At 43.0% G+C, this 26,418-nt stretch overlaps 1 long non-coding RNA gene across 1 annotated transcript; it reads right to left on the bottom strand.

The window, feature by feature from the left end:
* Positions 1–18,229: 18,229 nt before the first annotated feature.
* LOC135452327 (uncharacterized) lies at positions 18,230–26,122 on the bottom strand. Its single transcript, XR_010441588.1, has 4 exons — positions 26,057–26,122; positions 21,807–21,848; positions 20,550–20,665; positions 18,230–19,452 (listed from the first exon to the last, which is right to left on the bottom strand). It is a non-coding gene; the product is annotated as an uncharacterized LOC135452327 (long non-coding RNA).
* Between the last annotated feature and the right edge of the window lie 296 nt (positions 26,123–26,418).

Here is a 26,418-nt window from a genome sequence, read left to right as displayed (position 1 = left end):
TTAAAGAAAAAAAATCCAACAACTTTAAATTGCTATGACCTGCCTGCCCCAGAGGTATTCTGTACTGAAAATGCTAGTGCTAAAGGCTTTCAGAAATACCAATAATCCAGAATCTGTGTGTTTGGTAACCTGGGCTGTAGCCAAGCCAGAGTCAGTCTTCCTTCCTACTTTGCATGACCTTTTGTTCCCCTGATGTATCTCTCTATAAACCAAGGGTATGACTAACCAGGCATGTAGGTGGCTTGTGAGAATTGTTCATTAATAAAAACTTACATTTGCAAAATAATGAACATTTTCAGTACCTTGTAAATCTTCAGATTCATATAAATGAGGCTATTTTAAACTTTGAAACTCCACACATAAAATTTCTAAGACAAGATGGTCTAAGAAAGGCATATGAAACATCTTGTCATTTGGGACAGGTTTGGGGCCTGGAGAGGAGAACCTATCTGCACTAATTCCTGAAATTTGGGCAGTATCTCATTAGTGTTGGTTTATGGCCATCCAAAGCTGATGAAAGACTTATTCATAAATTACTTATTTTATTTTAATGTTATTTCATGAAAACCATCTATTACATTCTGCTTGCTTATGGTGCTAGTTTGCATTTTAATCTGGGTTAATAATTTCAAACACTGTGATAAAGAGAGAAGTAAATTAAGAGGGTAGACCAGGACAGGCACAGCCCTGTCATACAAACCCCTAAGTGATTCCAGGCTGAAATCATACCCACATACCAAGTACCCCCAGGGCAGTGAGAAAGATCTCCCTGTCCTGAGGCACCAAATATTTCCACTCACCTCTCCCTGTGCCAGGCTGCAGCCCAGGCTGTGCTGGGTGATTCCCTGGGACACAGAGGGGTGTGAAGGAGTTGCTGGTGCTGGAGGACACAGCCAACGCAAGAGGCTGCTCAGCATCCCTGCAGCAAGGCACAGCAGAGACAGAGTACGAGGGGGTGGTGAGGAGAGGAAATTGTGAAAGCTATTCACAGGCATTGCCAGTGCAGAATATTTTTATATCCCTCTCAACTTTGAAACAAGGGATATATTGCTTCATATATGTTCAATGCTCCCAGACCCAGAAGGACCTGAAAGCCAGCTCTGAAAGAGCAAAACCTGCCTGGAGCTTAAGGCAGCAGCAGTGAAATCTTGCCCAAAAAATGCAGCAGAACGTCTTCAAAGCAAGCCCACAGCAGTGGTTCCAGGACAGGCTCCATCCACACAAACTCTTTCAGCTGTGGCAAAGATGAAACCAGAGGCACTACCCCAGAAGGACTTGTGGGGTTAAACTGGCCACTTTCCTGTATTTGATAAACCTTGACAATTCATGACGTGCACATGGCCACAGAGAACTCTTTCCAACACAGAAACCAAGAACTCGCCTACCTGAAAGCAATCACAGGCAAATCCCAACCCCAGTTTAGCCCTGTGTGACCCATTTCCTGCTTCAGTATTCTGGCTGGATTCACAAGCAATGGGCAAACTCCAGTCTAACTCCCATGCACAGTTTGGATGAAGACTGTTCTAGTGCCTGAGTAGCAGATGAGAAGGGCTGCTGGTAATTCCAGGTGATAAAACCACACAGGTTGGAGAAGCTGGGCACAGAAAATAGCTTTAAGTGCAGACTGTGCTGTGCACACAAACAATAAATGGACCATTAGGGGCTTACAACATCATAAGAAATCTTTTTAGTTTTCAATTTTGATGGACATATAGGTCTGTACCCATTGTTGATCCAGACTAACTTAAAATAAATCTTTTTTCAGAAACTGGATGAAGTTATGCTTATTGAAAGAAACAGAGATTGTGTCACAAAGGCTCTGTACCAGTACAACAGTGTAGGATAAAGCGGCTGCAATTGGTTTTCTAAAAAATGCTTTAACATTTACCATTGCTACTAACACAGCATGCAACCAGTTCCCATGGCATAAGGACAACTTAAGCCAATAATAACTTTATTCTCTGCTTGGGAATATACCAGGTCACATTCAGGTCCATGGTAGAGTGAGAAAGCACTGGCATTAATAACTAAGCACCTCAGAGCAGAACTGAGCATTTCAGACTCTGCATTCCAGGCCAGAATGAGCTGCTAGTTCCACAGGGGCAGCTGAAGGACTGCAGTAAAACAGTAAAACTGAGCAAAACCTTGCTGGTTTGCAATGACAGTTCCCATCAGAGGTCTCTGTGGGTTGCCCAGCCTGAGGGATGCTCTAGGAATGCAACACACAGAAGGGCTCAGACCACATGCCAAGGCTCCCTCCAGGAGAGAGAACTGTGTGTCCAGCATTAGAATAAGTGGGAAAACCTGAACAAGCCACACACTGCTTTTCCAAGAAAGACTCCTGCCTAACTGTGGCATATGTAGTCTAAGATTTGCCTATTCCATCAAATATGAGCAGGAGCAATGGGAGTTCAAAGCTTCCATCCACCCAGAGGTATGATGGATGACAGGCACTAGATCTGTGACATACCAAACAGTTTCTTATTGGATCCACAGCAAGTTTTCCCTCACTCCCTGTTGCTAGGAAGTTAATCAAGATGTAGTCTAAAAAAAGTTAAATTATTTGTTAGTTCACAGTTATTGGCTAAAATGTGTTTTCAGTAACCTGGCTATTTGCCTGGTCCGTGATTTTTTTTGCTGAGATTCAGTCTATCAGGCAGTAATGAAGCCAAGATTCAGAAGAGATGTCCTCCTGTTTTAGCAGAGGAGGAGGAACTCACTTCCCTGCTCCCCCTCGCCGTAACTCCCAATTACCTCGACTTGCAGAAGGTTGATCCAGATGGTGAACACAAGACTGCAGGCAAGCATGCCTCCAATGAATTCTCAGTGTGGAAGGGTAGAATAAGCCATATGTTTTCACAAATTAGGGGTGACTCTCCAACGCCTGAATGATGAAGCAGATCCAAGAGTAAGTTATGCATGATCCTCCCCGATGAGTGAAGAGAAATGTTTTATTCAGTGCCTCATGCTGGGAGCTATATTTATACCAAATGTATCTTTGTACATTTTAAAATATTATCTATTAGGGGATACTGCAACTGCAAAACAGGACTATGTACAGCACCACTTAAAACCCAACAGCCACGGGAGGGCTGTAAGTGGCCTTGACACCATCCAGCTGTGAAGTTACTTGTCCAGGTAACTCAGGCTAAAGACCTTAAAATCCAGCCAGCAAACTGCCTTGAAGAAAGCCTTTTCCCTCTGTGCACAAGCTACAAAGCCTATGATATCATCTGACCAGACAAATACACAACCAGCACCTTGTTTCCTTTGTTATGGTAACTAGCCAATAGCGCAACGATTGAGACTTTTAATTTTTTTAAATCCCCACCTTCTGAATTCCTTGGATTATGTTACCGCTTTTCTTTTGCTTAAAACCTCTTTAAGACAGAAAATTATACATCAAACTAAAATTAACATTCTTCTAATCTCAGAATCTTTGCAGGGACGTTGCAAGCCTCCAGCAGCAGGGAGGGCTGCTCAGGCAGAGCAGCAGAAGGGAGGGAACCCTTTGCTTGCCCTGCTGCCCCTGGGAGCAGCATCCAGAGGGAGCAGAACTGCACAGGGGGAACCCACCCACCACCCACTTCCTCGGGGACTGCCCTGCTGCCTCCAGAGGCCACTTGCAGCAGAGGGGAGATGCAGCCCAACCGTGCTTTTGCAGCAAGACTGTATTTCAGCTGGAAAGAGAATAATAATAAAAACAAAAAAAGCAAAGATCATTCTGACTGAAAATCCATATCTTCTCTTAAACATAATAACAACAATGGCATTTGTTGACCAAGTAACAGAGTTAAAGCCCACAGGCAAGGTCCTCAGCTGAGATGAATGGCCACAGCACCATTAACTTTACCCTTCCATGCTTGATCTCACCCACTGTGCTCCCAAAATGGCCATGATTTTTTTTCTACTTTTATTGTACAAAAACACCAACCATTTTTAAAAGTACATTTGCTGCACAGCTTACATTTCAGTTATTTTACACCTCACTCTAATTCATTCCTCAGCCTAATCTGTATCTAAACACATGCAGCAATGCAGTCTACCAGCAGCCCACTTATGAAATTCATGAAGCTAAGAGGCCATAGGAATATTTTTGAAGCCATCTCCTGACCTTTTAATCAGTTGTTACCTTCTGTAACTGAATTTCTCAAAGCTCAGCTGCTCTGAATCCTTGCCGGTCTCATGTAATGAGCAGATGTGGCAAAGTAAGGATTTGAAACATGATGAAAGTTATGATGACAGGTCTTTCTCTGCCAGATTTTTATGTTTTTACAGCCTAACACTGAACTGCAGCACTTTTTTTTTTAATTCAGCTTCTGACAAGAACATATAAAAAGCATATCAAAAGCAACAATAAATTCACTAAAATAGTTCTCTCAATTCAAACAGATCTGCACTTTACAGGACCGTGCAGATCATGCTCTGCTTGAATTTACTCATAAATATCTACCCCAGCATCTCACGGCGCCCTGCACGTCCCTTCTCCCACCTAAAAATAACCCCGTGTGTTGCTTGGTGAAGGAAATGAAGATGATGATAAGGAGCAATGTTTAGCTGACAGAAGGAGGCATCGCCCAGCACCGAGGACAATGATGAGAGGAAAGCAGCGCTGTGCCTCCCCTGGGCACGCGGCAATTACGGCGCCGAGCCCGTTATTGCTGCTCAAGTGCTAGCGCTCTCCATGATTATCACAAATGCCTCCACTGGGAGGAGGCAAGTGGGAGGATTTACCAAGCAGCAAATCCTCCATTTCCCTCCCCCCATTCCCAGTGATTCCTGCTGAGCTGAGCTCTGGCAGCAGCCTCAGGCAGCTCGGCACCCCGGTCCACACCAGGGCAGGGTGGCTGTGGTCAGCCTCAGCATCAACCATCAGCTGGCCAGGCTCACCCTGAGCTAGTGAGGAACTTCAAGTGTCCTACAAGGCCTCTGGATGAAAGCTGGGTCATCTTTGGTGCCTTGAGAGGCTACCTAGAACAGAGGCTAGACAGAGTAGAGAAATAAAGTAGGGATTTATTAAAAAGGCCTTCCAAGGATACACTTGGGCAGTGCAAGAGCCTGGCCAAGGAAACACCCAAGATGGATGACAGGTCACACATTTTCACACTTTTAAAAGTTTTCCATAATATGGTCCATTTCCATATTGGGGTTAATTGTCCAATTACAGTTGGGCAATTACTTCAGATAATGAAGTCTCATCCTCCCAGTTTGCTCCCCACAATTTGGTGTTATTTGTACTTTGTTGGGCCTGAAGCTGCTATGAGGACCTCAGTTCTCAGGCTGAAAAAGGATTGTTTTGTCTGACTAAACTGTGGACTTGCTAACACTCTTTCAGAGTTATATATTAATGCAGTACAGAATCTGAAAAATATGAGAGGTAAAACTTAAGACACCATCTTGGTATCCTTTCCAATACTTTTAAGCATGACTTTTTAAACATGACCTTGTATCCCTTTTAACTCAGGACAATTCAAAAAACATTTATGAAATTAAAATTCCAAGTTTTTTCTTTCAAAACAGAAAAGTCTAAATGCTTCATCTTGGTGTCAAGATCTCAGTGTTGTTACTCACCTTAAACTTTGCTCAAAATATTTTGATGATAATAAGACAGAACTGGGAAGAATGAAAAAACAATGGTGATAACATCTCTCTAGATCTGAAAGGAAAAAAAATCTTTTAAAAATAAGAGTTTCCATGTAGTTGCAAACCCAAGCAATTCTGCTGACACCTGACAGATCCCTCTAAAACAGGCTGATCACTGCAAGGCTGCTTGCTCCCTATATGAAGTAGGCTGATCACCCAGTGGACCTCTGCAGCTCTTGACAGACTGACAAAATCTTGCTCAGCCAGTGAGCCAAACCAAAGTAATCCAAAAATGCAATAAAGCTTGGCAGGATGCTGAGCCCAAGCCAAGACATTTCACCACTTTGGCCAGGTTTGAGAGCAGGGCTGTCCCCACACCACAACTGCTGCCCCATGAGGGGTATGACAGATAACTCCTGAATGCCTGCTCTGCAAAATACTCCAGAAACATTCTTCTAAATATACTGTAGACATTTAGAGACTAACAATAAGACCCACAAAGCTTCAAACACGTCACTATCCCTAGGACTACTTCCTCTAGAGGTGAAATGTATTATTATGGGCTAGAAGGGGAAATGGTCTGCATTGTCTCAGCAATACCTGGTTCATTAAGGGAAAAAATCTGCCTACTGCCTGAGCATTTTCCTGGCTAACCCAACATATGGTTCATTATTATTGTGCACTGTGATAGCCCCCAAGGAGCCCAGCTCTGTCAGGGCCTCAGCCTGCTAAGCACTTGTACAAACACAGGAAAGGAGCCCCTCCTCTGAAGAGCTTGCTGTCTAAACAGAGGAGACAGACAAAGGGCTGCGACGCCGCGCGGAGGCTTGCAAAACTCATCTGGCATTCACAAGGTTCTTTCTTCCACTTGGTTTTGCTTTTTGAAGAAAAGAGGATTTTAGTTTTCAAGAGACAAAGGAAAATGAAAGGAGGGACATAAAAAAGGCTGAGAACAGGGAGGTTAATGAGAAGAAACTGATATGAATAAGTACATACAATTTTTACATTTCCAAAAGGAAGGGGAGCATCTTTCCACCACGTGTGCAGCAGATAAAACAAAGAGTAATGGGCTCATACTGCAGAAAAAACATTAGCTATTATAGAAATAAATTTTATGGACATAAGGATAGGAAAACTTGGGGACCAACTGCTGAAAAAGCTGGAGTGACACCAACATTGGATGGCTTCAAAAACACATTAAACCTTCATTAGGCCTGACTTAGACATAAGTGACTCTGACTGAAGCTGGAGGCTCAGCTCCTTGCCCTTGCAACTGCTCTCCCATTCTTCTGATTCCAGGACTGTCACCTATATCTCAGTTTTGGGTGGGATCACTGCTCTTCCACATGCCTGGAGGTACAAACTGAGCATGTTTAAATTCATTCAGAAATAGAGTCAGAAGTGAAACCACCTCTTTCCCGATGTTCTCGTTCTTTTTTGTAATGATGCCTCTCTAGGGTCCTCAGTAAAGAGGGATCACAGACACAATGAAATGTGCCTAGGAGAGGGGAAAAAACCCATAATTTTTCCAGCTTCATGTAAAAAGCCAAGCAGTTGCCAAAGTCCAAATCAAATTTCCTGGGAAATTTCAAAGATGCCACAAGTCCACATTAGATCATGCAGCCCACAAGCATGGGAGACAGCTCTCCAAAGGGATGGGCAGGCAGAAGGGACACTGGGTGACAGCAACACCAGTAGGAGGAAAGCTTTTGCTAAGCCCTGGAACAGACCTGTGACATGCTAGGCAGGGCTGATATCCCTCACAATCCCCTTCTTGGTGAAGGGACCCTTTCTACCCTTTCCCTGAGGACAAAGTGAGCACGTGAGATAACCAGAGCTAGGAACACTGAGAGTTCATGGTGTGGGAGGAGAAAAAAATGAATATTGCTGAGCCTCCAAGTGTCTCCCTTGCCTGGTGAAGCAGCAGTGATATCTAATAGCAGGAGAGAGCCCATCTGATACCTCCTGCTTTCTGCTTCCACTGCACGAAATAATTTTTCCTTTCCTCCAGGAAGAAGAAGTGGGATGCCTTCTCCCTGATTCACATTCTAGATGATCCAAAAAAACCCTGCCAACTCCCTCTGCTCTCCCCTGTTGAAGGGGACAGACCAAGTGACTCAGACAAAAATGCGAAGCAGAATCCACTTATCCACCACTCCCCACAATCACGAACAAAAGCAAATTTAAGTAAAGGTCCTAAAGGACGTGAAGGATGATGCACTGCTTGCATTTTGGGCTTGCAAAGTATAAAGTCATGTTTCTGTACTGCTATTGACTTTCCCACAGGAGAGTCACATCCCTCAGATGTGCTTATCTGAAATACCTGTATTTTCCTGCAATGGTCTATTTTGACAGCATGTTCTCCCCTCCTTTCAAAACCTGTTGAGAAAAACACCATTATCCTGAATGGGGAAAGGGTCACGTGAAGCCTCTTCTACTCTTTAGTGGGAGTCTTCCCACAGTCAAGACCAGCCTCCTGCAGAAATAGCAGAAGTTAAGAGCCCTCTCTATCTGCCTTCAGCATCACAGATGCTATTGTTCACAAAGCAGCACTTGGAAGGAGTGAAGTGCTCCAGAAACCCTTATCTTTATGACCTGCCTCCAGCAGAGAAATCAGCTCATTATTGTTTCCCTAAAATATTGTTATATTAAAGTGTAATAATATTGTTTCATTGTTTCTATTGCAAGACCTATGGTCTCACTCTCATTAGTTTCTTGTTGGATCAACCACACACCTAGAAAAAGGCAGTCTATGTTTTACTGGATATAGGTTAATTTCAGAATTGCAGAGCTCTAGTGCTTGAGCTGCTTCTGCACATTGAAGGATGTGGCCACAAAGACCATTCTCTCTAACAAACGCAGCTCTCCCCTCTCCATCACCTCCCCACTCCCACCAGAGTAATTAGCCCTCAGCTTTTAAGGAGAAATGGAAAAAAAACCCAAAACAAAACAAACATACCAAATCAACAGACTAAAGCTTGTAACCTGAAATCCTTATTCTGTACATTTTTCCTTCACTGGTTCATCTGCCTATAGGGAATTCAGTCAGTTACATTGCTAGCTTAAAAACCCTGAAGCTGTCCTTGAAATGAATGGCTCCATTCATTTAAGTGGGAGTGTGTTCTGGTTTTATTACCTGATCCCATATTTTTGCCACGGAATCACAAGGCAAGTGAGTAAAGCAACGTGCTCTCAACTGTGGCTGCCTGGTTATGTCCTCCTATTACATTCTTTTCTGTTATTTTTCCAGGATTAGTTCAGTGCACTAGGAAAGGATAGTATCTCCCAGCTCTCCATGAAAACACAGATTTTAAATATCTTCTGAATGATTTAGTGCCACTCAGCCCATTGAGTTTCTGTCTCACCAATTAAAAAGAAGACCAAGAGAATTAATTTATAAACCAAGAGAAAAGTCTTCTAAAATAACCATTAGCAAAGCTCACTCAATGCAACATTAGCCTTCCCTTCATCTTCAATGGACTTTACATCAGATCCAAACTGCTGGCATTTCTTTCAAATAAAATAGAGCTGTTAAACAGCAGCCCAGAAAAACCCCAGCAGGATTCACACAGCTGAGTGCTGCTCTCCCCAACCTTTTCATCATTTTTTTACGAGGTTTTCAGGAGTGCATCTCCAGGAGTGCCCCTTCCCAAAAGCATTCCACAAGGCATTACCTCTCAGGTGTGTCAGAGACAGCACCCAGCCTTCAGCCCTGCTGCTCAAGCACCCTCTGAACCCCCAGCTTGGGCATCCCAGAGCAGGGCTCACCTGTGCCAGGGCATGGGCACCCCCAGGGCAGCACCCCTGGGTGCTCCAGTGCCTCCAACACACAGAAATAATCACACTCGCAGACCTGATAGGCAAATAGATCTTGATCATTACCCAGCTCTGAAACAGATAAATACATTTTTGGACTAAATCATTATCTAACTGCCTTTTTCTGAAGGGAGCTGGGCAATTATTTTTAAACCCTGCTATGAGGAATAATAGTCTGCTTCACAGGGCTGGCTGGGAATAGGCCATAACACTTGGGGAAAGTCCAGGCTGAAATGCTCTGTAGTTTAATGACATGTTACATAGGGAGAAAATGCATTTGGAAGGAAATACCATTAAAAGAGGTAAGAAATAAAATGCTGTACTGTGAAATGCTTATAAGAGAGGGAGAAATATTATCTGACTATTCCATTTTCAAAAGATTTCAGAGCTTGTCTGCCTGGACTGTGATGAGTAAACTACAGAAAAATGCCCTGGTTATGGATTGAGTCAAAGGCAACCTTACAGGACCTTTTTTGTTCTCAGAGACAAACTAAGGAAGGTAAAACAGGTGCCATTGTTAAGAAAGGGATATTCAGCCCTAGGATAATTATGATTCTTCAAGCTGTACAAATGCAGTCAGAAAAAATCTGCAGCAGCTTCAACATCTATTAATAATACAGAAGCATGTTCTGGCATTAAAATAATGAGGAATGCTAATTCCAGATCCCTTTTGATCCCATCTCTCTTTTTTTAATGACATATCTATTCTTTTCAGTTTAATGTTTTTGATTATTCAGGAGATAATTATTCATAAATTATTTCTAGTAAAACCTGTTTAATAACCTATTTTCATTTAGCATCCCCAAGCAACACTAAATTTCTAATTGCTTACATCAGTGATCACCTCTCAAAGATCACTGAGACCTCCCAGGAAAAAAACCTTGTTGCAAATGTCCTTCCCAGGCTTGAAAGTCAAAACCTGCCTATTCCACACTCGTGATTCCTACAGAACCCATTTGGTGGCCATAAGCCATAGAATGCTGACATTCCCCAAGCACTCTGATTAGATACCCATTTCCTGACTATCCTTAAAGGAGAATTTTGCAGCTGAAAAATTAAAATTCTTTTAAAAATCTTAACTGAGTAATTGATGCTTTTTTAAAGGGAGATAACAGACATTTTGCCTGCAAGTAGAAAGGTCACGTGAATAGACAACACAGCACTGAGAGCTCTTTTAAACAATTTGAAAAGTCTTAATCAGCAATTCATGTATCAAGAGACCCATGAAACAATACAGAGCTGTGATGTATATTCAGTAGCTCCTGTAAAACACAGGCTTGAGATCCCACTGCAGCCAGCACCCTATAAATGAACAGAGGAAAGAAGCTTCAGGCCCAGAAAGCTCATTTCATGTTAAGATGTAGCAGATATCATTTTATTTATAAACCCTTCCAAGATGCACTATTGCCTGTCTTTACAGCACAGAGGAAAACAGATCATTGTGTGGGGTGTATAAGCACTGCCAACCAATAGGGAAAATTTGAAAATAAATAAATCTATGATTTTTCTTTTCTTAAAAAATTAACACAAGTACATATCAAACGAAGAAGGTGCAGCAAAAAAGAAAAAATGTGATGGACCAGTAAATCTGGTTTCATTTGTTTGGAGAGGCAGTCTGGGTGATCTGGTTACTAACCACTCACTGAATGTGATTAAAAAATAATTACAAAAAAATTGTTAATGGGAGTTCCTTTCCAGAGTTTTTTTTTTTTCCAGGCATTTCCGAAGAGGAAGGTGGAAGATGACAGCCCAAGAGCTGCCAGCCAGGGCAGGGAGGGAGCTGCACTCACTGGAGTGGCTACTCCCTCCTCCCCTCTGCTTCAGCAGAGCAGGAGCTCGGGCTGGAGCTCAGCTCCCTCCTCGGGCACTGAGCAGTGCCAATCCCGGTCTCCCTGACGGTGACCTCATGGAATCCATGCTAATGGAGAGCATGTGTCACTCTGTGGAGTGTGGCATGTCCCCTTTTGTGACCCAGGCTAGCAGAAGGATTTACAGCACACGGTAGCAGCAGACAGGTAAATCAGGACAAAAAAATCATCTCTGCTGCAAGGAGCTCACAGCACAAAGGTTCTCAGTACAGCAATAGTAGAGGATGGCAGTGCTTGCCACCACTGTGTTTGGAGGCTGGAGGGGAGCCCTTGTGCAAGCAGCAAGTGGGAAGTTCAGTACAGCATCATGCAAACTATTCTTAACCATTTATCCATGTGGGCAATGGGGCTGAAAGACACCAGAAAATAAATTTTAAAAAAGAATTAAAATGCAGCCTGAACAGAAGCAAGTGATCACTGAAGGGGTGACATTGCTGACTAGATGCAGTCATGAAGCAAATTGAAGGGAAAAGATAAAGAACAGGCGACATTGATTTTCCCCCACTCACCATGTATTCACCACCATTCAGTGGGCAGACATGGACAGCCTCATATTCACCAAAAACACAGAGAGAATACCCAGCTGGGATAAAGATATGTCCACTTCCAGGTAGAGACTCTGCTGTTTCCTGGTGGCTGCTTGCCTAGAAAGCTAAAAGGCAATCTCCTCTTTGGCTCAGCAAAGTCTGCTAATTTCCAGCTGGAAATAAGGTGTGCTCCTATCCACTTGGGTGAGGGAGAGCCTGATGGAACCGCTCTCCAAGGCCTCTCAGTTTTACTGGAACAGATCCTGGGACAGGGCATAAATCAGAGGGAATTTCAAAAGCTTAATGTGGAAGATACAACAGCAACAGAGGGAATAATCAAAATATGTAGATCACTGTCAACCAAAGTCCCAAATTTTAGCCTGGTTCACCAGCCCAAGAGCTGCCAGAGACCAAAGCTGTGCTCAGCAGGGACCAGCCCTAAACAGAGCCCAGGAGCCTCTAACAAAGAGCAGTTCAGCTGAGTGTGACCCACAGAATACCCCCTGCCCCAGTGACACAAGCAGGTGACACTTTATTGGTCATTGCAATTCCTTGTGAGCAGGTACTGTAAGTGTGGAAACAAAGTGTGTTTCCAGTTTAGTGAAGCAAGTGCATAAGGCTTTTAACTTACCCTCTAAAGTGCTGTCTCCTGTCAAAATCTCCTCCCCAAGCCATGATAGCTCACATCAGAAGCACTGCAGATGCAGACTCACTGCCTCATGGCAAAGGGCTGACATTTCTGGTGAGGACCCACAGCCCTCTGCTGCTACAACAGCAACATCCTGCCAGGAAAATCACTACAGCCTCTCTTTGAGGAAAAAAATTCCTGGAGATAAGAATAAAGAGCAACTAAAAAGCACATCCTCAGAGGAATACTGCAGCCTGGATAAAGGCAGAAAGAACATGGCAAATTGCTTTTAAACCCAGCTGAACCATACAGCCCTGCAAGGAAGGAAGAAGAAAATGAAAGGAGGTGGAGGTTGGGGAGGAAAGAAGAAGGAAAAATACCCCACCCCTCACCCAGCAAACACTCAGGCTTCTAGGGGTCCCTTTACAGGCTCATCCCACGGCTGAAGCACAGCAAGCCATGGGGCCTCTAGAGATCACCTTCAGCTGCCACAAAGCCCCTTGATATCCATCTGCATAGAAATGTAATTAGAGTAAAACCTGAGCACTCTGTGATATGGAACAAATTCTGAAAAATAGCATAAATACCTTTTTTTTTTATTCAGTAGCACCAGGCTAAAGTTGTCTGCAAGATTGCAAGTCGTTTTTAACTAGGAAATTGAAGCTATTTGACTGTCTGCTGGCCAGAGAAGCCAAAACACAATGTGACCAACACCTCCTTCCTCCAGCTCTGCTCTCACAGCTCAGGTGACAACAGGAAAATAGATGCCTTAGTCATGGTGTGGGGACTCAGGCACAGCTGGAAACAGCTTAGCAAGGTGCAGTAATTGCATACCCAGCTGCCCCTGATGTTTTCCTAGCCAGCTCTGAGCCCAGTGGTGGCAGCCCCACAAAAGGCAAGTTTTCAGCCAGCTCCTTGAGGAGGTTTTACAGCTGCAGTGAACTTACCAAAGTATCTAATAAAGCTCATGAATTTGTGTCTGAGGCCCAGGCCCACATCTTAGTTACACTGAGATCACACATCAGGAGCTGGTCTCTGCTATTCACCTCCACAGAAAATTAATGAATGTCTCTCAATCCATCACAACTTATTAGCAAGCCAGGACATTGACAGCTCTCTTATTTTATTTTTACCAAAACTGGCAGGGACAGTGTCTCTTAGTTCCAGTGTTTGATGTGTCTGTATCTTCCCTCTCCTTTCCATATGCCAGTTGTTCTTCCAGGATGGATTTTGATTGAGCCCATGTGGCACAGGGTACCAGCATGCTCTGAGTCCATGCCCATCAGCTCCTGAGGACAGTTTGGGTATTTTGCCACTGAAATAAAAGTACTAAATAAACTGATTCTCCTTGGGGTTCAAGCATCAGCCCTGAAGGAGGGCTTGTGTGCCTACAGCTGCGACCATGGGCTTCTCTGCAGGAACCAGTCCTAAAGATAAACACCTTTTGTGCAAAATGTCTCTTTCTGAAAGAATATTCACTTAAACTCTGTTAACCACCAGTACAGGGTGCTCAAAAAGGGTCAAATTCTCATGTGTCTGGTAACAACCATTACCACCTGCATTACTATTCATCTCATTGGTTTCTGCCTCTAGTATAGCATTGCCTGAAGAACTATTTTAGGAGGTAGCACATTTGTGGCTAACACCTTTCAAGTGTTATTGTAGGTCTACTCCAGAACTGAGTGCTATTTAATGTGAGCAACAATATCAGATTTGGTTCAGATGTTGATATTTGTGATATGTGGCACCATTCCCAGAGATATTAGAGGAGATTCTCTGAAAAATAACATGAGAAATGGATCCTCCATTTTCTTCCTCATCTGGTTTTTGATCCACTGCAAAGTAGTGGTGTGTGAGAAATCACTTGTGGAAACAGGATAATTTGTCCTTTGCCTGACAATGATATAAGGGTTTGAAAAGTAAAAAAAGCTTACAGAACTACAGAAAGGTTTTGAATTAAAAAATAAAAAAAATTATTTTGTGCTTTTAGCAATAGGACCTGGTTTTTTCTGCTGCTTTTTGGGCTTTTTTTCTGGTGATCCTCACATGCAGGACACTGCAAAAAACACTGAATACCCATATGCACAAGAGACAACTGACCTGCACATATCTCAGCCTCTCTGTTTTTGAAAACCTGTCACACTTACCTCTTTTCCAACAATCCTTCCCATACATGGGGGACACTCCACTGAGTTTTTGCACCTGGGCCCAGAAGAGCCAGAATCTGAAAACCTAAAATAAATTTCCCTGAGAGTTACTGCTGACTACAGATACCCTTAGCATTCTTTATTTGTATTGTTATAGAATATAGATTAATGGTGTTATCTGGATGCATAATTTCAGTAGGAATGGGGTTGTTACAGAAGGCAGCAGTGACTTGGGGACAGGTAGACAGCACAGAGCAGGATGCCATTTGCTAGCTGTGATGTAGAATAATGTGAATTTGCAGGAATGTCCTGATCAGCCTTCTAGGCTTAGGCATTGCCTCCCTCTGTGCAACTGCTGGCAACTTCTCCCTGCACATTAGCATATCAAAGCATCTACCGACAATAAAATTAACAAAACACAAGAATGAAGGAGACACGCTGAAGCTGAATTGAAAAGCCAGCAAATCAGCACACCTGCCAGCACTTCCACTCGGGTGCACTTCCAGCTGAACACAAGCTGTCCTGCAGAAGCAAAACTGGGCCTGATTCTACCTTTTGGAGCTTTTGCAATTCCACAGGTGACAGAGCAAGTCTGTAAATGAATATCCACCTGCACAAAGATTTATTGTTGTTGCAATTTTTAAGGCTGCTTTCCACTCCCAGCCTGAGTGGATTTTGGTCATCCTTCTGCAGAGCTTGGGAGGCAGATTGGGAGCAGTTTACATGCATTAACCAATTTAATTCCGTAAGTGTGCTCAATATCTTGGCTAAATAATAATCTAATTACTACTTACAGTGAGATTATCCAAACAGTGATGGGTATCAAAATTCTAGGAATGTCAAAATGATGTTTATAAAGTTTTTTCAGATTTCCCATATCTTGGTTTACTGAAACTGCTTTCTATCAAAGCCCAATTTTATGTGATAAACTTTATCTTTGTGATATCAAAGCAAGAACTAGTGCTCTATTAGAAAACCCTCTATCATCTTACATCTTTCTAACCCTATAGACAATAAATATGCTATTAATGAAGGCATTTTTAAGTTTGAAATAGAATTGGACCCTGTACATTTCTTTTCTCTTCATTTAATCCAAATGAAATCCCTGAAAGGGCTATTCACCCCTCACAAAGGTTAACAAAAGGATGGAAAAAAATCTGCTGTATCAAAATAATTATATAAAACATTAGTCTCAGAAGAAAAAGCTGGGATCACAAAACCCATTCAGCTTTCAGATGTAATCTTTTTAATATGAGGCTAGATTAAACAATGTGAAGTGAAAGGGGTTAAGTATAAATCCATATAGATGCCCAAAGTATTTACAGTGTGCATTAAATAAATCATTTCATGTGAAAGGACAGTTATTATTACTGGAAAGGTTTCCTAATTCACTTTCGGATAAAAATAAAGAGGGCTGCATCAGGAAGCTTTGTACACTTTTTCCCTCCTGACAGCTTTCAAGTGGCAGCATATTATTTGGTGGCTGCTACATACAGAGCGTCTTAATTAAAGGTTGTCTAAAAATACAGAACATGTTCACAACCACATCTGCCATTAACTCTTGTGACACGCTGGTGGCACAAAGCACCAGAACATTCTCCTCTCCCAGTGCTCTGCCCCACTCCCCAGCCCTTCTCCTGCACAGCTCCCAGCATCAGAGGCCTGAGACCAGGGACACTGAGCCTGCCTGGCAGCTTTGGGCCATGGAAAGGAGCAGCTTGGCCCTGTCTGGGTTTGTCACTGGCTCTGCTCACCACCCAGAGGCTGTGGCTGGAGTACAAAGCCAGCCCACCTTGGCTTGGGTTTCTCTGATGGGCTGCACCCTGCCCACAGCAGGGATGGTGACCCTGAGCTGCCCTCAGGCAGCCCTGCCACCAGGCCATCCCTCGGCCTTGGCACCAGCCCATCTCTCAGCCCTGCCACTATCCCACCCCTCGGCCTTGGCACCAGCCTGCCCCTCAGCCCTGCCACCAGCCCACCCCCTCAGCCCTGCCACCCACCCGTACCCTTGGCCACACAAGGAGCAGAGCTGTGCCCCCATCCCAGCTTGGCTGCCTCAGGGGCTGGGATGCACAGCGAGATTTCTCCACCTCATTCTGAGGGTAAAATCTATGCCAAAGAGCCCAAGGCAGAGGGAATCCAGGAGTTCTGAGAGAGGGCTGGTGATTGTACCAGCCAGGTTATTAATCCCAAGGGGACATAATGAGAAATAAAATCACCGAGGTTAGACCATAAGAGAAAAATCAACCACTGCCCTTTTATGCAAAGGATTCATTGCACAGGCACTACTTCAGAAATCTGCTTTTTGTGCAGTTGTGCCATGTGTGTGCATGGCAAAGGCTTGGATCCTCAGGTGTCTAATAATCAACTGTGCAGTGTGCTCCCTAAAGGAAGCGCTGATTTGTTTTCCCTCTGCTGGACTGCCTCTCCTTATGAAATCTGGAGGACTGCAATATCCTTCAGCCCTTCATCTCACAGTCAAATTTGATTCAAATCAATGTTTCTTCACCAAGTTATATCACAGAGGAGAAGCCCCAGCACTGATCAGGGAAGTGGGAGCATATACTTCATTTCCTCAAGAAGCTTGGCTAAAGCAGGACTAGTTTAACTCGTTTAACATCAGGTACATTTAAACACAAGGGAAACACACACTGCCCACAGAATTCCTCTCTCATTCTGACTACTTAGTCAAGCACTGCAGATTGCTACACATAAGCCATATTTGCAATTATCTGCAGTAAATGCAGTTCATGGTTTAAGAAAAAGACCAACTCCCCTGTGAAATTAGGGAGTACACTTCCAAGTGCCTTATCTGTCCCCCATTGCAATGCTGAGAAAATGAACCAAAGATTTTTTTAACTAAGAAGACATTTTATGCCCCTCAGACTCAACTTTGTCTGATGCCCATACACAGTGACTTTTTAGACAAGAACTGTGCTGCTCCCTAGCAAATGCTACACCCCTAAGACACATCAGCTGGAAGAGAGATTAATTTATTAAACATCATGCAGGCACTTTGTTCTTATTTAGAGTCATCTGTTTTGTTTGTTTTGCCTTTTTTTTTTCCCTTAAAACCTACAATGCTTAAGCCACTTGTATTGATTTTTTTCAAAGGTTAAAATACCTCTAGTGGATGTGCCCTAATGGAGCATTCAAGCTCAAAGAACAAGCTGTGTGACTCACCAGCTGTTAAGCAACCTTTAATGCACATGATTCTGAGAACTGCAAGGAATATAGCACTACAAAGTAGCCCAGGTTCCCTGGGAAGAACCTGATAATCAAAACTACATTCTCACATTATTCCACTGGACAGATACATTGATTGGTGGGATATCAGGCATCTTTGGGGAAAAGGTGTTCCCATGCAAGTGGAACATCAAACTGGATGATTCCTTTATCATTCTGGAGGGGTTCTGAGGTAATTTATTCTAGTGTGAGAATTCACTGGAAAATTATTGTAAAGGTTTCTTATGTTACAGACCTTCAGAGGCAGCACTTGGCTCCTTCCTGTCCTTGTACAGCACCTGAAACAAGACTGACCCAGCCCCCATTAGGATTTTTCTATAGGTGTGCTAAAACTGACCTCTCATGCCCTTACCATTCATTTTATTCACTCACCATCTCCTCCTGGGAAACACCACCAAGCAGGAAAACAGAAATCAGCTTTGATTTTTATTGACAATGATTCAGAGCTCCAAGATGTTGAACAATTCTGAGCAGCCTGACTGGCACAGAATTAGCAACCCTGTGTGGAATTACAGCAGATAAGATGAAATTCCTACAAAGGGCATGCAAAATGCACAGTGGCAAGATTTGCCATGTTATGTGCTTACAGGCAGGCATGGCAGAGGGAGAATATTCAATGGCAAGGAGGACATCAAAGCCTCAAGGTGGGAAAGTTCAGGCTGGGGAGTTCCAGTTTGCTGTGCCTGTTCTGCAAATGCCTCCTGAAGATGTTCAAGGCAAAAACTGCTCCAATAAATCATTGTTTGACCCACCCTTGTTGTTTGCAAAGGGATGTTTGGTGAAGGAAGGTTCCCTCATGGCCTTCAGCCCTTCCAAAGGAATGTTCCTGTTGTGGTTTCAGGGGGCTGGCACCCTGCTCCTTGTGCTCTGCAGACTGGCAGAACAGCAGAAGCAGGGCCATGTTCCATCTGAGTTCATTATTTTAAAAAGCAGGGAAGGGAGGGAGGAACGCCTATACCTCTGCATCTCCTTGCTCTGTTATTAATGCTTTTCAGCTGTTTTAAATTAAGATAAATGTCTGAAATACAATGGCATTATGTTTGAACTCCATTCAGTTCAATATAAGTAGATTTTAAACAGGAAACTGATGGTCTTTTTGAATGTGAAACTCTGTATTAGAACCAAATGTAGCTCTTTAATCTCATTTGGTACATATACTAAAATCATTATTACTTTATGAAACCTTTTTAAAGATTTATACATTCCATTGACTTGGACTTATATGGCAACAGCTTTTTCTTTTAGGTTTAAAATTAAAACAGGAAAAAAATCTTCAACATTCTCAGAACTGTTTTATTTCTTTCTTGGCACAGAAAGCTGTTAAATGAAGTCATTTTCTCCATTGTGCAGCAAAGCTACAGCTACTTGTATGTCAGTCAAAATATACTTTACCCAGAAAGCTCATAGCTGCTTTGTTACAGTAAAACTGAGGTTAGTCTCATTGTTCCAGTCACACAGTAACCAGATATAACCTCTGAAAGGGAAAAATAAAGTGCACACAATTGCTATTAACCAGGTTTTCTTACTCATGCTGGAAGTCTGGCAATCACAGTGGCACTGAGTGTGGAATAACGTGGCTGACACAGCCTAAACAGAGGGTCCAAATCCAGGCAGCAGGAGAAGGCATTTAATCCTATCTGAGAAAGAGAAGACTACTGCAAGAATTTTAATACATTCAGTGCCTGAAGTAAATATTTGTAAAGGCTAAAATTATTACATGAGAAACAACATGAATAAAGGCATTATCCATCTGACTACTCAGAGCCATGCCCTGGTTTTCTACGAAAACCATGTCACAAATAAGCTAAATAAATGTTCCTAGAGGTATAGAGTGAATCAAACAAAGAACACATCATAATAAAATCCAATGAAGAGAGAAAGCTCACAGGCATATTGTTTGAGTACTTGTTTCTGAGTCAGTTAACTGATTGTCTGTGTTACTATTATTGGAGACTGCACAGACCTCAAGCAAGATCAGATCCCTGTCATGCTGGGCAGCCCTTACACAAAGAGCAGCCCTGCCCCAAAGGATGGGTGGCAGGAAGCTGTGGGACTGAGCAGGAGCACTGCTCCCTCTGCTTGGCCAGACCAGGAAGGCAGACACAAGGCATTAACTGACCCTCCTAAAATTACAGACCATGGCTGCAGCAGATCTGGGACCTGGAATCAGCTCTGCCACAGCCCAATTAATGCCTGGCCCAGAAACCACACTGCTACTGGCTTTTCACTTCTACTTTCCTTGTATGATTATCTACAGCTTCAGTTGTGCCAGGGCCAAGTGGACTCCCAGGTCAGTCAGCTCATCTGGGAGGAAGAGGAAAAATGGCAAAGCTGAACCATATGGAGAGCTCCTCTGCCAGCAACCAGGTCTGGCACAGGGAAAGTGTAACAGGGTCAGCCTCTTTGCTGGCACCACTCACAGTTAATTGAGAGATTTTGAAAGAAAGGTGGTTTCTAGAGAGCCAGTGTGGGCAGCAAGGGTGGAAAGCTCCCAGTGGGGAAACCCGAGCAAGGAGGTTTGCACAGATGCCAGTGCTGCCTCACTCCAGTGGGAGGAGGGACAGGCATTCTCCAGAGAGGGGAAGTTACATTTATCACAAAGAAAACGAAAACACAACTGAATCAATTCAAAACTCTTGTTTGGATGAGTTCCTTTCACTTCAAAGAGAGCAGAAAATGAGGTTTAAACATGACCTTATCTATAGATTAATAGGTGAGCCTACTTTGTACTTACAGAATCCATTTTCATCCAGCATGGCTGAAAACTTCACTGGTGCCATGTAGAGGCTCAAGAATAGGCAGAACAGCTCCACTGGAACAAGGTACTGTCACCAATGATCACTGTATGTTCTGGGCAAAAAAGAAAATTTGGAAGCCAATACCACCCTAAACTGAGACAACACATGGCTGAGATCTGCTCTAACAATGTCTGCAGTTGTTTCTTGTGACATGAAGATGAGGAAAGCAAGAGAAAGGAGTCACCAGGAGTCCTCCCCAGCTCTCAGCTAACCAAGAGAAAAGACTGGCACCTCCAAGCAGGTGGGTCCATGGCCACAATTTCCCCTTTTCCTCTGCAGGTTTGAACAAAAGCAGCATGCGACAAAAACACATCTGGGTAAGCTTTCCTAGGAGAAGCAGTGGGGAGGAATTTCTCTTGCAGTTATTGCTTTTTTTGGGGGATTGCTCCAAACCTTTTGTTAAACACCTTTTAACCCAATGACATACAGACTTACTATTTGACCAAAGCTTCACAACAGAAGATTGAGAAGCCTCTTCAGTTACTCCTGTCAGCAGAGACCATGAGCACCATGGGAAGGACCTTGGGTGCAATTCCAGAGGACCCCCTTTCTCTGAAGAGCCCACCAGGCCCTGGTGCAGCAGGGGGTGATCACAGCAGCTCAAACTCCCATCAGGTCCTGACTGAGGGGAGAAACCACAGACAAACCTGGCACCAGGCCCACACTGAGGGAGGTTAAAATGCTGTACCAATATTTACAGGTTCTCTATTTGTTTCAAATGAGACATACCCCTCCTCACACAAACACTAAAACTGGGGAAAACCACTGAAAAATAATGGTCTGCTTTCATAGCAGTGATATTTCCTTATTCCACAAAACATGGATTACCCTTTCCAATGATCAAATTTAAGTGGACCCATTTATAACAAGGAAATTAGCCTCTCTAACCCATGCCACTTCACAATTGAACCCACTTACAGACAGCTCTTGATTAAACACCACTTATCCATCATCTTTACTTTTAATGACTTTCAGTCTTTGAGAGAATAAAGAATAACATGCTGGGCTCAGTGATCCCACATGGGATATCCAATCCCTCAACTCTTTTGGAGCCAGAGCTTTCTTGGAGGAGACACAGAAGGAAGAAGGAGCTGGGTAGAGGAAGCCCTTAACACCCATTTGGAAATCAGCAGAGATTTAAACAGCTGGCTCCAGGGAATGCAACCAGCATTGATAAAATCTCAGATACTAACCTGCCATTTCAGTGCAGCTCATTCTTCTCCAGCTTGCTGTACCTGCAGGAAACATCTGCAGGTAACTTTTCAGTATTACAACTTGCATAAAGTTTTCTGAAAAAGCTTCACTATTAGGATGCAATATGAGGCTCTGCACACACACAGCACCTGCCAGGCTGCCCCTCCATGTGCTGAGCTCAGCCTGGGGTCACCTAAGCCCCTGCTTAGGTCTAGAAAATTGAACCTCCAGGGAGCTGTGCTGGTGACCTAAAGAGAAGCTAAATCTGCTTTTATGATATTACACAACATTGTGACCACTGGATGGAGAGCATTGAGCCAATGCAAATGCACTTTGCCTTTGCAAACTTCTTTTAAAATTTTTTATTGGGGTGACTGTACTGGAAGGCTTTACACCAAATCAGCTGCTAACCTTGCCTGGCTCACTGTCAGCTGTCCTCCCACAGCAGGCATAAAACTGATCTGAAAACATAAAGCTGCATAAACTTTGCATCATTCATCCAGGCTAATTTGACAGAAGTGTGATTGTGCTGCCTCTTGATTCAGATCACATTTATCTCACCAGGTGATAACCTGTATCATGAACAGCCCCTCATTAATGATCAGAACACCTGTGAAAATGCACCTTGGCCATGCCCCAGCACTGCATCACATCCCTTCTCATGAAATTCTAAGGAATTTCCTGGAGCCTAATCAAATTTTATGCTAAGAAAAAAAAAAAGCAAATTAAATTTACAGCATGGAAAGTGCCGAGTTTTGTGCCATTTAAAGCACCAACTGATCTGACAGAGGATTTTCCATTCATTTCCAATAATGAAGCAGCTTTTAGAGGGCAGTGCTGGTGGTCCTCAGTGCAGTCACCACAATGATGTGAATTCTCCAAGGAAGGCTTTTTACCCAACATTTGGCTTTTCTAGCCTTTCTTCCCTTTTCCTCTGTCTGTTACATTTGTACTTCTAAACAAGCCTTCCCTTCTCCCATTTGCATGCAGAAGAGTGACTCCGACTGGTTTGTACCAGTAGGTTTTCCCTCCAAATTAAACTATTTGAATTTAGGAGGTTTAGCAACACCAGTTTAGATAGACACCAACAAATGATTCAGGTGATTGCAAATGCACACCCAGGCACACTCTTGCAAATGCTCATTTCTCTGAAATAAAACACATCTCACTGTGTAACTGGAAGGTCTGGATTCAAAAGTTTTATTCCACCCAGTTCTCTTCCCTGACTTTCACTTCTCACTTTGTGCCTGCAAGTGCTCAGCACACTCAGGGAGCTGTTTGCCAGGTCTGGGAAAGTTTTGCTATATCTTTGTGAGTCAGGAAGGAAAGAAAGAAAGAAAGAAAGAAAGGCCATGGCATCTTCAAGGTTTTCACCAGAAAAGCAGAAAACATAATCCAGAAAGACAATTCATACAGGTAAATGGGTTGGAAATGGTGGTTTCCAGTACCAGCCCCATGGTTTTCCATGCTGATATAAGAGAACAAAAAGAGAAGGCAACATGAAAAAAACATGACTGATCATTTCCAAGTCCAGGTGTATACCTAAAGATAATATAGAGGAAATGAATAAATAACCAAGGTTTTAATAAGTGCGTCAGTGCACTTTTTAACCTGGAAGTGTCTAATGCAAAGAGGAGCCATTGTGAGGCAGGCTGGCTTCTGCTCCAGAGCCAAAAAATCCAGTAATACATTGAAATGAAAATCTGCAACCCCCAGTAAGCCCAAAGCCAGACTCTTACTCCCTGTAAGATTGGAGCAACAGGAGGGTGGGGGAAAGAGATGAATAAAAAAATTGTAAATAGTGGTGTATCACATTGAAGAGAGACAGAAGAGAAACTGGAGAAGTTTCTTCATAGGGCACAAATTCCCTTTCTCATCCAGCTCATGATATTATACACAGATAACCTGAATAGCCCTCAGAGCAGGAAAAGCACGTTTCTGACAGAGGCAACACGTGTTGCCTGCATTCTCAGCCACACACAACACACCTGCTCCATGTTCCCTCACATCTGTGAGCACATGGGCAACCAAACAATTCCTAGCTGTCCAGGCAGCAAATGTGCATGGCAGGAAAACCCTGGATCCACTGAGATCAGAGAGAAATCATGCCTTGGCTCAGGTAGCTTGGGGTGACTTTTGATACTCCAAGAGTTTCAGTGCAGCAGGGCAAACCCTCAGTGTCCCTCTGCACAGCCCATGTGCTGCAGCTCATCTGCACACAGGCCTGAGCTGAGAGGGAAAAGGCAAGAGAGAGGTTGGACAAAACACCACAGGAGCTGAACAAGTGTTACCTATGAAAAAACACACACAGAGATAAAAACTGCTTCATCTGGTAAAAATGGTAATCCAACATGACAGTAGGCCTAAGAGTCAGTATATAGAGTCCACTGGTAAATATTACTGAAAATGACACCAGGCAAGTTACACAACTTTTCAACAACTCAGCATACAAGACATGTTTATTTTGCACAAAGTGTTGTGCATTTTCTCAGATACACAGGAGAACATCCCTGGTGCTGTTGGTATTCAGCACAGGCTGTTGACACCAGGAAAGCACTGCTGGAGTGATGGGTATGTCTCCTAATACAAAGCCATGTAGCTATTCAGCTCCTGGAATTCAGTTTTATGTGATTCAATCAGCCCTAACAAGAAGAAATAGTAACACATTAAGCAAAATTCTGAGAACACAACAAATCAAGATGCTGTTTCACTGCAGTCTCCATCAGCCCAGCTGTGGCACATTTCTTACTGGATCTGTTTTTCTGCCCCAGCACAGAAAAATTATTGCTGAATGCTAGGATAAAGCATGGTGCTAATTCCACAGCATCTAACATAACAACATGCTTCACATTTCTATTGAGCTCTCCAATCCAGAATTTTAAACATGTTTTAATGGCGGTTAACTTATCTTCACAGGAGCCTAATACATCAAGCAAAGACTGTCTAAGAGCTAAATCAAACTCCCCAAGGATCATTTTTAGTCTCAGTTGCCCCATCAGTGCATTAAAATGGTTTCAATTGTTCCAGGTATGGCTGAAGTGGACATTGGAGTGCTGAAGGAACACAACACATCTTGGTATTTCAGTCTGCTTCACACTATTGAAACAAAAGAAGCTCTTTTTATGTAAGAGCTGGTGCATGCTTCATTAAAAATCCTATTTAGGCTGCAGTGCTAAGCTGGTCAGATTCAGCTCTCATTTACAGCAGCATCAGGATAGGGATAGCTCCTATAATTTTAATGAATTTATTCTGCTTTCAGAGATTCCCCCTCCAAAGAGTCTGACCAAACTGGTCTAATTTTCTCTCAAATACACTGACTCCAGATATTTGCAATTACAGCAATGTCACCAGTGTTAACTGTGATTTACACTTGCCTAACATAATCAAAATTAGAAGCAGTGCACTTATAAGGAGACAAGAGAGATTTAACACTAAAATACAACGGGTCAACTCTGCTCTTGCAAATCACAGGTTTCACAAATCTCCATTTACTGGTGAAAACATAATCACCATGCATTTGCAGGTGTTAACTAGAAGATTCACTGGTTTTCCTGATTTGCAATTATTTTACTGCCACTACATCCATTACCATCCTAGCCTCAGATGTCAAATCTTTCTGAGCCTACTGCCTAGTTTTCTGCAAGAGATAATGAATTTTTATTTATTGCTTATGAAATTTTAGCAACTACACTGCCATTTCAATCTCTAATGAAACTACCTTCCAAAACCAACACAGGGCTCTGATGATTACTAGGCTTTGATGTTTACAGAAAAATAGAGCAGAATTTGTAGAATTATACAGAAAACAGTAAACTGATATTAGCTACATATTCCTGCACAGCAATACAGCAATCATCTCTCAGATAATTCCCTCCATTTCTGGAGTGCTTAAGACTCTGAACCATACAAAAACATATAACAACAGTTGTCAAGAGGGAGGTGATGGAGAGGCAGAGGAGGGTATCTTCTCTCTGAGTACATTCCATAGCTGCAGGAATCCCAGCATGTGTAGGGAAAGAGCTGCTCATGACCAGCAAGACACAAATTTCTTGCAAACCCACTGGGACATGAGCCAGCCCCTCTGGTGAGAGCAGAGAGAAGATGTTGGGGAGTGGGTTTAACTTTAACTCACATCCCAGGAAATCAACAGAACCAAGCCCCGATATGTGAAACCCCAAGTTTAACAAAGTTTGTTCACATGAACAGCAGTTAGTTGTTTTTTGATCCCTCTAAGTTAAAGGATACTCACAGATGCTGCTGTTGCTTCATCAGAGAAGGACTAAATCAGTGTATCTCCCTCAACTGAAGGGATGTTTCTGCTATTTATTGTAATTAGCAGCTGCCTTGTGGAGGAACTGATAACAGCCATCAGTAAACCACCAGCAGCTGAGAGCTGGCCTTGGTACTTTGGGCTGCAACTGGAATCTCTTACTTCTGGGAGAAAAAGAGAACAAAGTGGGTTTTGATGGTGTCATATTTTTTTTCCTCTCCACACAGCAAAGTCACACCAAGCATCTTAAAACCAAGTTTTACCAGCTTAGTCTTTAATGTATGCTAGTGTTAACTGATACTTTAAAAGAAGGGAAACTTTCTAAAGGGCAATAATGCATG

Source organism: Zonotrichia leucophrys, chromosome 10 (assembly GCF_028769735.1).
Source record: "Zonotrichia leucophrys gambelii isolate GWCS_2022_RI chromosome 10, RI_Zleu_2.0, whole genome shotgun sequence".
Lineage (NCBI taxonomy): Eukaryota > Metazoa > Chordata > Aves > Passeriformes > Passerellidae > Zonotrichia > Zonotrichia leucophrys.
The sequence above is the reverse complement of the archived record's forward strand: the minus strand, read 5'-3'. Positions and strand labels throughout refer to the sequence as shown.